The sequence below is a fragment of the Salmo salar genome, chromosome ssa18, assembly GCF_905237065.1.
Source record: "Salmo salar chromosome ssa18, Ssal_v3.1, whole genome shotgun sequence".
Classification (NCBI taxonomy): domain Eukaryota; kingdom Metazoa; phylum Chordata; class Actinopteri; order Salmoniformes; family Salmonidae; genus Salmo; species Salmo salar.
The window spans coordinates 58,049,469-58,059,698 of NC_059459.1; the positions used below are offsets into that span (position 1 = coordinate 58,049,469).

The window sequence follows — 10,230 nt, forward strand, 5'->3', positions numbered from 1 at the left end:
TGTCTGCTTTCCACCAGACAATAACCTAAAGCACAAGGCCAAATCTACACTGTAGTTGCTTACCAAGAAGACAGTGAATGTTCCTGAGTGGCCGAGTAACAGTTTTGACTTAAATCTGCTTGAAAATCTATGGCAAGACCTGAAAATGTTTGTCTAGCAATGATCAGCAACCAATTTGACAGAGCCTGCAGAATTTAAGAATAAATGGGCAAATGCTACACAGCCAGGTGTGGAAAGCTCTTAGAAACTTACCCAGAAAGACTCACAGCTGTAATCGCTGCCAAAGGTGATTCTAACATGTATTGACTCAGCGGTGTGAATATTTATCAAGATGTATTTTATTTTTCATACTTTTTTACAAAATGTTAGAATTTATCTTCCACTTTGGCAGTAGTGGACAAAGATCGTTGACAAAAAAATGACAATTAAATTAATTTGAATCCCACTTTGGGATACTTTCAAAAGCTAAATTCTACAACAAGAACCTATCATTTCCACTGCAAATGTTTTGCTAGTGTGCATTAGTGAATACAACGCAGGGGTGTATTTATTACGCTGATTCTGCTGCAAAACGTTTTGTCTGCTGGAAAACGTTTTGCAACAGAAACCGTTTACTCCAATCGGAAAACGTTCTGCAACAAAAACGAGTTCCTATTTGACAAATTCAGAGAGGTCCCTCCCAGTTTCATTATGATTGCATCCATTTGGTTCTTAAAACGGTAAATGGTTTCCGTTGCAAGACATATTGAATACACCCCTGACTTGACAAATGTTATCTCACAACCAAATGGGAACCAGTCAAAAACAGCACGAATCTTATGTTCTGGAAACGTTACTTGTTAGACGGGATACCACCGCCATCTTGGCCCTGACTAACTTCTTACAATTCCACATGAGACAAAAATCAATGGCATTCCACATACCCCACATCTCTAACTAACTACCCCAGACTGCTCTGCTTCTCAACAGGGGGAGGGGGGGGGGGGTTCAGTAGAAAGAGAGAGGGGCAGGAGAGTGGGGGTGGGGGGAGAGAAGAATGTTCAGAACTTTACAGCCATCACACATAACCTACTTCCCCATCCTCTTACACTGCTGACACATACACAGCAGCAACCCCCCCCCCCTTGCCACCACTCCCTCCCCTCCCCTCCACTCCCTCCTGCTCCTCCCCCATTGTATACTAGCACACTTGTCTCCATGGGAACAGAGCTGGGATTGGGTGTTGTTGCTGTGACCTCTCCGGCTCTGCAGGAACTTTGTTGCTTTTTTTCCTCCCCTCCAATGCACTTTTTCACCAACGGAGAGAGAGAAAGAGAGCGAGTGTGTGGGGGACAGAGTGTGAGTGTGCTTGTGACAGGGAACATGTGTATGTGGCACATAAAGTGCATGTGTGTATGAGAGTTGGGAGGGGTGGGTAATATTGGCCGTCATAACAGTGAGGGGTGTGTGCGCGCACACACACTCACGTAACTGGAGTGTGGCCAACCAGTCCCACACATGTGTGCAGTGTCCCGTGGCAGTGGCGGCCAGCCCCCCCAACTCTGTATTCAGAGGGAGTCCCGTCGTCCAGCCGTCCCTATTCATGGGCGTTTGCCCAAACGTGATCATAGCTTTTCATGCTGTGCTACCAAGCGACACACACATCTGAATGCGCAACGATGGAAGCGCCAAGGAAGCCATCTTGCTGGGAAATCAGAGGCATTACGGAGTGCTACATTCAAAACCATTTACCGTTAATAGGGAAAAGCATTGTTTTAGAAACACTTGACAAACAAGTCTTGAAAGTAAATGTATTGATAACAGCGCGAGAACAAAGAAATGTTGGGTGTTTCGGTTTACAATCTATAAAACAACAACAAAAATATATTTTCTCTTAATTGTTAAATGGTTATTGAGTTTGACGGTAAGACTGAAAAATAGGGACCTGAAAACTATTGAATACTTTCAACAGTGTAATTGATTTCAACAGTGAGCGGGCCTCATTCATTCACCAGCGCTTGACAATGTATTAAATAGAACTTGGTCTCATCAGAGTCCTGCTTGAAACCGCCATAACCGATACTGGTCCAGATACTGATACCTAAGCGGGTGCTGCTGCATATACAATAATTTAACTTGCAGCCTTGAATTCCAAGTTTACTGAAGCCTAGAGAAGGAATATAATCAAAAAAAACCTAGAGAGACTGACCTGCTTAAGTGGTAAGTCCAGAGGTGTTGACCTCAGGTTTAAAGGTCAGGGGAACAGGAAGTGGAGTCGCTCCACGAAGGGGTCAGGTGGCCGGCCATTCGCTCTGGCCTGCAGACAGGAAAACGTTATAAGAAAATCAATTGCTATACTTGCACATCCACAACTGCATACAAGCAAACTTGCAGACACACTCCTGTGCACCACATGCAGACACATTCTGGAACTATTAAACACACAAATACATAGTCTTGTACAAATGCACATGATTAACTGCGCACATGATGTCTGTCACATGATTAACTGCGTATGCTCGGCAGATGCCCCAGAAGCAGCAGTGTGTCACAGCGGGTGACTGTGGCGGGTGGATACATTAGAATATCAGATGACGGAAATGGAGTTTTAGCACTAAATGGCTACTAAGTGATTCATATCCCCACGGTGAATGAATAGGGCCAGAGCCAGCACGCTTGTGTGAGCGCTGAGCAGGCCTTGTGTCTGCGCCAACACAGCTAGCGTTAAGTAACACAACCTGCGCCAGTGAAATCTGGAAAATTAGAGCTGAACAACACTGAATGGAGGTTACTAGAGGATAGTGACTAGCTTTAGTTGAATATGCAACCAAGAGCAAACCTAAAATGCATGCACGCTTGCTTGCTTCGAGGGAAAAAGGAAAGGAAATGCTGCCAAAAGAGACTGGATAAGATGGGTGGAAAATCATCTGGGAGGGGTGCCTGATACGGTTTGGGGTGGTGGTGGTGTTGGTGTTGGGGAGGGGGTTGGTTTTTCCACTGCCAGGGAAAGAACTGCTAAATCAAATTAATTAGCTTCTTCATCTCTAGGCAGCTACCCAGGCATGCCGTAATGGCAAAGAGAGTTGGAGGGAGGGGGAAGTAGGGAGAAAGAGTGTACACAAGAGAGAATTTGGTGAAGGGATGACTAGCCTGTTGTGTAGGTTCAGGATAGCTGGGAGGAGGGTTAGTGGTGAGGGAGGAGGTCATATTTTTCAGAGAGGGTTGTTTTACTGGTGTTCAGTGGTGCGGAGGAAGTGGCTGTATGTTGACTGTGTAGCAGGCGTGCCGGTAGCGCTGCACTCCGGGCGTATGATACTTCCTGTTCCTAAGATGGCATTGTTTTTCAGAGTGGTGTCAACATCCCTTCTCTTCCACCATGTCTCTTTAAGAGAGCTATGGCAGAGAGAGCGAGAATGGCCGTAAGGGACAGCGATAAAAAAAGAGGGAGCGTGTGAGGGAGGAACACGGAGGGTGAGACAAAATCAAATCATTCCCCAGTAATAAAGGACAAAAAGCACTATGATAATACCGTTGACTCGGGAGAGAGGGAAAAGAAAGGGAACGAGAAAGGAAAAGTGAGAAAGAAAGAGAGGCAGATGGTCAGAGGCTTCGGCACCGTGCCAGGGAAAACACTACAGAGGCAGAGCAAAGAAACTAAAAGAGAAAGATTCAAAAAAAAAAAATTGGAACAGTGGTGGGGCAAGGGGAGAGCCTGCAGCCAGCATGTGGTAGTCTCTACAGATCAGTATGAGAGAGGGGGGCAGAGAAGAGAGGGGGAGAATAGGGGTGAATGGAGGTGGTAAGGGGGCGAGTGAGAGGGCAGAGGACATGAGAAAGAGGCAATGAGGGAGGGAGAATTAGGGAGAGGGGAGGAGGTAAGGGAGTGAGGAAGCAAAACAAAAAAAGGGAGGTCAAGAGAATTAGGGAAAGGGCAGGGCGTGAAGGATAGACAGACCCGAGAGAGGGAGAGATGGCCAGAGCCAGTCCTCTGGGGGAGGATAGTAGGACTCGGTGGTGCTGCTGGGGCCAGATTTGGCTGGCGCCGAGCGGAACCCAGATTAAAACTAAACCGATTGCGACGGGAGGTGGGATCCAGTGTAATTAATTTAGCACCTCAGATAGTTCTGGGAGAGGAAGAGGCTCCTAAAGCCTTCACACAAAGTTCGATCATGTGTGTGAATCTCCTCCAAAAGCTATCTGTGCGTCCTCTAAAAAGTATGTCAGACTTGGACCGTTAAATATCGAAGCGTCTTAGATTATTAGATTAGTTTGCCAAAGGACGCCAACATCCCTAGAAAAATATGCCCACATGAGACAGAGGTTTGAGCTGGAGGGATAGATGGATGATAAAAAGGGACGCATAAAAGATGGAGCCACTTGGCAACATCATCAAAACAAACAGTAAAGGGAACAGGACATTCCCTGCTCTCCCACTGGAATGCCTTTCAAGAAAAGTGCTCACTTGTTCCGCTGATATTTTTTTAACAAGCGAGAGCGTGCCTCTTAGCCAACGTCATGATGCATTTTATTACGAAACAGCAGGGCCAGTGTATATACACTTAAGACCGCAGGGTCTTTTTTAATTGAGTTGGAAGCTAAACATTTATGCTTGACCACTTGCTCTGTTAGGTACTGATATTATCAGAGCGGGCTGAATTTTTGGGGATCATGTAATCGCAATTGAATCCTTGCAGGTAAAAAAAAAAAAAATAATGAAACTTTCTGTCCAAAAATGACGCAGAAAAATTTATCCATGCTTTTGTTACTGCTAGGCTGGACTACTGCAATGCTCTACTTTCCGGCTACCCGGATAAAGCACTAAATAAACTTCAGTTAGTGCTAAATACGGCTGCTAGAATCCTGACTAGAACCAAAAAATTTGATCATATTACTCCAGTGCTAGCCTCCCTACACTGGCTTCCTGTTAAGGCAAGGGCTGATTTCAAGGTTTTACTGCTAACCTACAAAGCATTACATGGGCTTGCTCCTACCTATCTTTCCGATTTGGTCCTGCCGTACATACCTACACGTACGCTACGGTCACAAGACGCAGGCCTCCTAATTGTCCCTAGAATTTCTAAGCAAACGGCTGGAGGTAGGGCTTTCTCCTATAGAGCTCCATTTTTATGGAATGGTCTGCCTACCCATGTGAGAGACGCAGACTCAGTCTCAACCTTTAAGTCTTTACTGAAGACTTATCTCTTCAGTAAGTCCTATGATTAAGTATAGTCTGGCCCAGGAGTGTGAAGGTGAACGGAAAGGCTGGAGCAACGAACCGCCCTTGCTGTCTCTGCCTTGCCGGTTCCCCTCTCTCCACTGGGATTCTCTGCCTCTAACCCTATTACAGGGGCTGAGTCACTGGCGTACTGGTGTTCTTCCATGCCGTCCATGGGAGGGGTGCGTCACTTGAGTGGGCTAAGTCACTGACGGGGTCTTCCTGTCTGGGTTGGCGCCCCCCCCTTGGGTTGTGCCGTGGCGGAGATCTTTGTGGGCTATACTCGGCCTTGTCTTAGGACGGTAAGTTGGTGGTTGGAGACATCCCTCTAGTGGTGTGGGGGCTGTGCTTTGGCAAAGTGGGTGGGGTTATATCCTGCCTGTTTGGCCCTGTCCGGGGGTTTCATCGGATGGGGCCACAGTGTCTCCTGATCCCTCCTGTCTCAGCCTCCAGTATTTATGCTGCAATAGTTTATGTGTCGGGGGGCTAGGGTCAGTCTGTTACATCTGGAGTATTTCTCTTGTCTTATCCGGTGTCCTGTGTGTATTTAAATATGCTCTCTCTAATTCTCTCTTTCTGTCTTTCTCTCGGAGGACCTGAGCCCTAGGACCATGCCTCAGGACTACCTGGCATGATGACTCCTTGCTGTCCCCAGTCCACCTGGCCGTGCTGCTGCTCCAGTTTCAACTGTTCTGCCTGCGGCTATGGAACCCTGACCTGTTCACCGGATGTGCTTGTTGCACCCTCGACAACTACTATGATTATTATTATTTGACCATGCTGGTCATTTATGAACATTTTAACATCTTGACCATGTTCTGTTATAATATCCACCCGGCACAGCCAGAAGAGGACTGGCCACCCCTCATAGCCTGGTTCCTCTCTAGGTTTTTGGCCTTTCTAGGGAGTTTTTCCTAGGGAGTTTTTCCTAGCCACCGTGCTTCTTTCACATGCATTGCTTGCTGTTTGGGGTTTTAGGCTGGGTTTCTGTACAGCACTTTGAGATATCAGCCGATGTATGAAGGGCTATATAAATACATTTGATTTTACTGCTTTGTCGTGAATTCGCGCTTGATTTAGAAACCTGGCTGAGAAATCAGACACACGCAACAGGACTGATATTTTATTTGTTTATCCATATTTTACTCAGTGGTCTGATGGAACAACCTTAGCATGGTATACACAAAGCATGTAATTTTGTTTTTAGGCGGGATGCTTTATGCGTACCTTTAAAGTGTTACAGACAAGGATAAACACAGCAAACCAAGTCCACGAATTATAGGCCTGCATTACAGGTGCATTTGTAGCTGGGACATCAGTGGCCAAGGCGGTGAGAAAAGCCACATAATCTAGCACATCTCCAATGTCTCTTACCTTCCGTCGCAGACAGGAAGGATGTTTAAATAAGGGTCCAGAATCTCTGTGTCAAAGTGGAGTAACGGCTCCCTCCCCCATTAAAGGGGCTGCGTGGTCATTCTGACGTCTGCAATTGGTCGTGCAGCATTTACCGTGATATGGCCACTGCAGAAGTCTGGGCATTTATAATTATTGCGCTTCGCAGAGCTGTTTTTCTGTTGAGCTGTTGTGAAGGAAGTTGTCAAGGAAGTGAGTTTGTGTTTATACAGGACCTCCCGCCCCCACTTACCGTTAACCAATCATGTCAATGCGTTGCTGTACAGAGCCCTCCGCATCGTTACAACATTTGAGAAGCGCACGGCGAACATTACAGAGCTCAATTTGGCCTCTGCCTGCCTCCAGAGACTTCGCAATTGCGTCACACCATCCATACCGTGCCTCCGAACACGTTTTGGATAAAGCATAAATAGGCTCTTACTGTGCTATGGAGGACACGCTCAGCTCCAGGGTTCTCCCTCGCACATTTTTTTTTTAATTTAACCTTTATTTAAATAGGCAAGTAAGTTAATGATAATATATTATTTACACTGGCGACCTACCCCGGCCAAACCCTCCCCTAACCCAGACGACGCTTGGCCAATTGTGCGCCGCCCAATGGGGACTCCAGATCACGGTCGGTTGTGATACAGCCCGGAATCGATGCAGTGCCTTAGACCGCTGCGCCACTAGGACGCACCAAATGTAAAAAAAAAAAATGCCCCCACTAAAATGTAAACAACGTAAGAGGCGTTACGCCATCTTGTGGACTGGCTATGCCATAGTTTTTTTTTACTTTGTCATCATAGAAGGCAATATTTGTTTGCTCTAGATTGCAAGAAATGGAAGTTAAAGGAGTTTAAAAAAAATCTAAAATAGTCCTCCTGGGCTCCCTCGGCCATACTCCGCAGAACCACCTTGTTAAAAAAAAAAAAATCACTTGCTCACACAAAACATGCATTGCCAGGCATACACTGACATCACCAAACGAGAGCTCCCTCTGAATAAGGGCATCTATCTCCACATAAACCAAACTCACAAAGACAAAAACAGGTAGACCCATGTACATCCCACTGAGAACACTATGCCCCACTCAAATGTAGTGTTAGACACACAAATAACATGTGATGGGAGAGGTATTAAACATGTTGTCACCCATACTCACAGATCAGTCTTCACATGGTAGATTGGTGTGGGCCCTTCTATATGGCTAAACATCAAATTTGAACTAAGATGGGCTTATATCCAATGACAACCAAAGACATTAAAATCCATTGACAGAGAAATGCTTTATAACCTCCATTCAAGAGGGATGGTGCTGATGAATCAACATTAATGTACAGTATAATGACCAGGTAAACGGTTTTGAATGTAGGCAAACTAGGCATCGAATGATACATATTATCCTAAGCTGCTGACGTACAGCTGTTATTGCTGCCATTTCCCACCATGTCACTTGTCTTGTTGCCAGTAGAGGGGGCTGAGAGCAGGTAGGGGACATTTGTGCACTTGAACTGTTGAGCAAAAAAAGCATGCCATTTGCATTGTAGACCACAAGCGGGAGCCAAAAAGCTGATAAGTGCTTTTGTATGACAGCACCATTAACAAACATTGACTTGTAAATAAACAGATCACAATGATATGGCCAACAGGAATCTCTAATATGTGGATAACATAGAAGAAATCAAAAGCAACATCCTAACCCAAGTGCTTGGGAGTAATAAGGATACAGCTGATCTACAACAGCTTCCCAGTGGGAACTTGAGAACTGTGTTCCTCTGTCGTGGCTAGTCTGCCAAAGAAAAGATGAGGGCAAAGAGGCATGTTCATAATGGCGAAAACCATTCAGTTTCCCAAATACATAAACAGAGTCAAGAAGTAACTTCAATTTCTTTATTACTTTAAACAAGAAAATAGCTACAATCAGTTAATGTCATCTAAACAATAACTATGAGGGGTACATTAGCAACCACCATTAACACTTAAGGAGCTGTAGTTTCTAAGTCCCTTAGAAATGTATTTGCCAATTGACATGCAGTTTAAAGTTTCCGGGCCTCCAAAGTGGCGCAGCGGTCTAAAGCACTGCGTTGCAGTGCAAGAGGCATCACTACAGACCCTGGGTTCGATCCCGGGCTGTATCACAACTGGCCGTGATCGGGAGTCCCATAGGTCGGTGCACAATTGGCCCAGCTTCGTCCGGGTTAGGCCGTCATTGTAAATAACCATTTGTTCTTAACTGACTTGCCAAGTTTAATAAAAATAAACAAGTATAGCGCAATGTTATCGTATCTGTAGTACTGCCCTTTTAAACATACTTTCTCTTCTCTAAAAACCCTCCTGCATCCATGTAAGGCTACATATTTAAGCAAGAACACACCAAAAACTGGTTAAAGCAAAGGGAGAACATTCTAAAATATATTTAGGCGCTGTAGGGTATAAACTGTATTTTTTGATAAAGCCCTCTTGGCATTGGGGAAATGTGCTGTAGCTCGAGTTGTGTGAACAATGTCTACTGTAGCTGTCCTTGGTCCAACTCCAGATCTAACAAGATTATTATATTGTGTAACAGGCTATAGTGAAAACACCTCTGGTGCCTAGTGAAGTAGGCTACTTGTTGATTAGTCTGGAACTTATAGTTGAAATATAGCCTAACTTTTGCAACATGTAGAACAAACAAAATTGGCATGCAAGCTTGTTGACAAGACAGGATAACAAGAAGCTAACTATATGCACTGTGGAAACAGGCAATTTGTGAAACTGAGAAAATCAAGCACTTTACTTGATTAAACTCAATGTATACATTACCTGACTAGCCAACATGAAGCAATCGAACGTTACACAATCGATCTTCAACTCTTTTCAAGGCATGCTCATTACATTCTGGTGAAGGCAAACTTTCAAGTTAGCTGGTACTTAACAAGACTCCATTTTTCTTGCCAACAAGAAGCACCAGTCACAACACCGCCATGTTGAGACGAGGTTCCAACGAATGTACAAAGTTAGCAATTTGGTAACTATTGTTACTAGCAAGCAATACTGACAGGGAAACAAATATTCGTGTAAATAGTCAAGTATCCTATTAAATATTTGTACATATATTGAAGATATTAACAGGAAATGTCATGAGTTGTTATCTGCTCTGACAGTGACAGACAAAACCATGGCCATAGTGGTTTGACCATGTCTACAACTCGGTTAGCTAGCCAGCTAACAGACCACGCAACATGTGGATAAATAACTGAGTCAGGTAGTTAACTAAATTTTCAAAACGAAAATTAAATGCCACCCTGTATTTCTTATGAATTTACAAGCCAAGTTATGCCTTTGAACAACATGGCACATAGTGTTTGAGGTTGGCTTGCTAGTTAGCGACCCGGTCTCTCAGGAGTCCCGGTGGCCATTTTTGTTTGCCAACTAAACAACATATTAAAGCCATCAGATACATCTATATTGGCCTCGGTGACATTGTAACAAATCAATCAGAGCTAATAATGTTATCTAAAACAAGTTGCTAATTTACCACCGTTAACTAGTTACCGTATCCAACAGGCGGGTTTCACTGTTTAGCTCGCTTGCTCCCACAAAGGGGTAACGCTGCTAGCTGGCCGCATCTCTAACAAGCCAACGTTACCTACTAAGTCTTC

At 44.7% G+C, this 10,230-nt stretch overlaps 1 non-coding gene across 1 annotated transcript; it reads right to left on the reverse strand.

The window, feature by feature from the left end:
* Positions 1 to 1,142: 1,142 nt before the first annotated feature.
* Positions 1,143 to 7,162, reverse strand: zbtb4 (zinc finger and BTB domain containing 4). The gene is made up of 3 exons (XR_001322167.2): positions 6,569 to 7,162; positions 2,189 to 2,296; positions 1,143 to 1,684 (listed from the first exon to the last, which is right to left on the reverse strand). It is a non-coding gene; the product is annotated as a zinc finger and BTB domain containing 4 (transcript).
* Between the last annotated feature and the right edge of the window lie 3,068 nt (positions 7,163 to 10,230).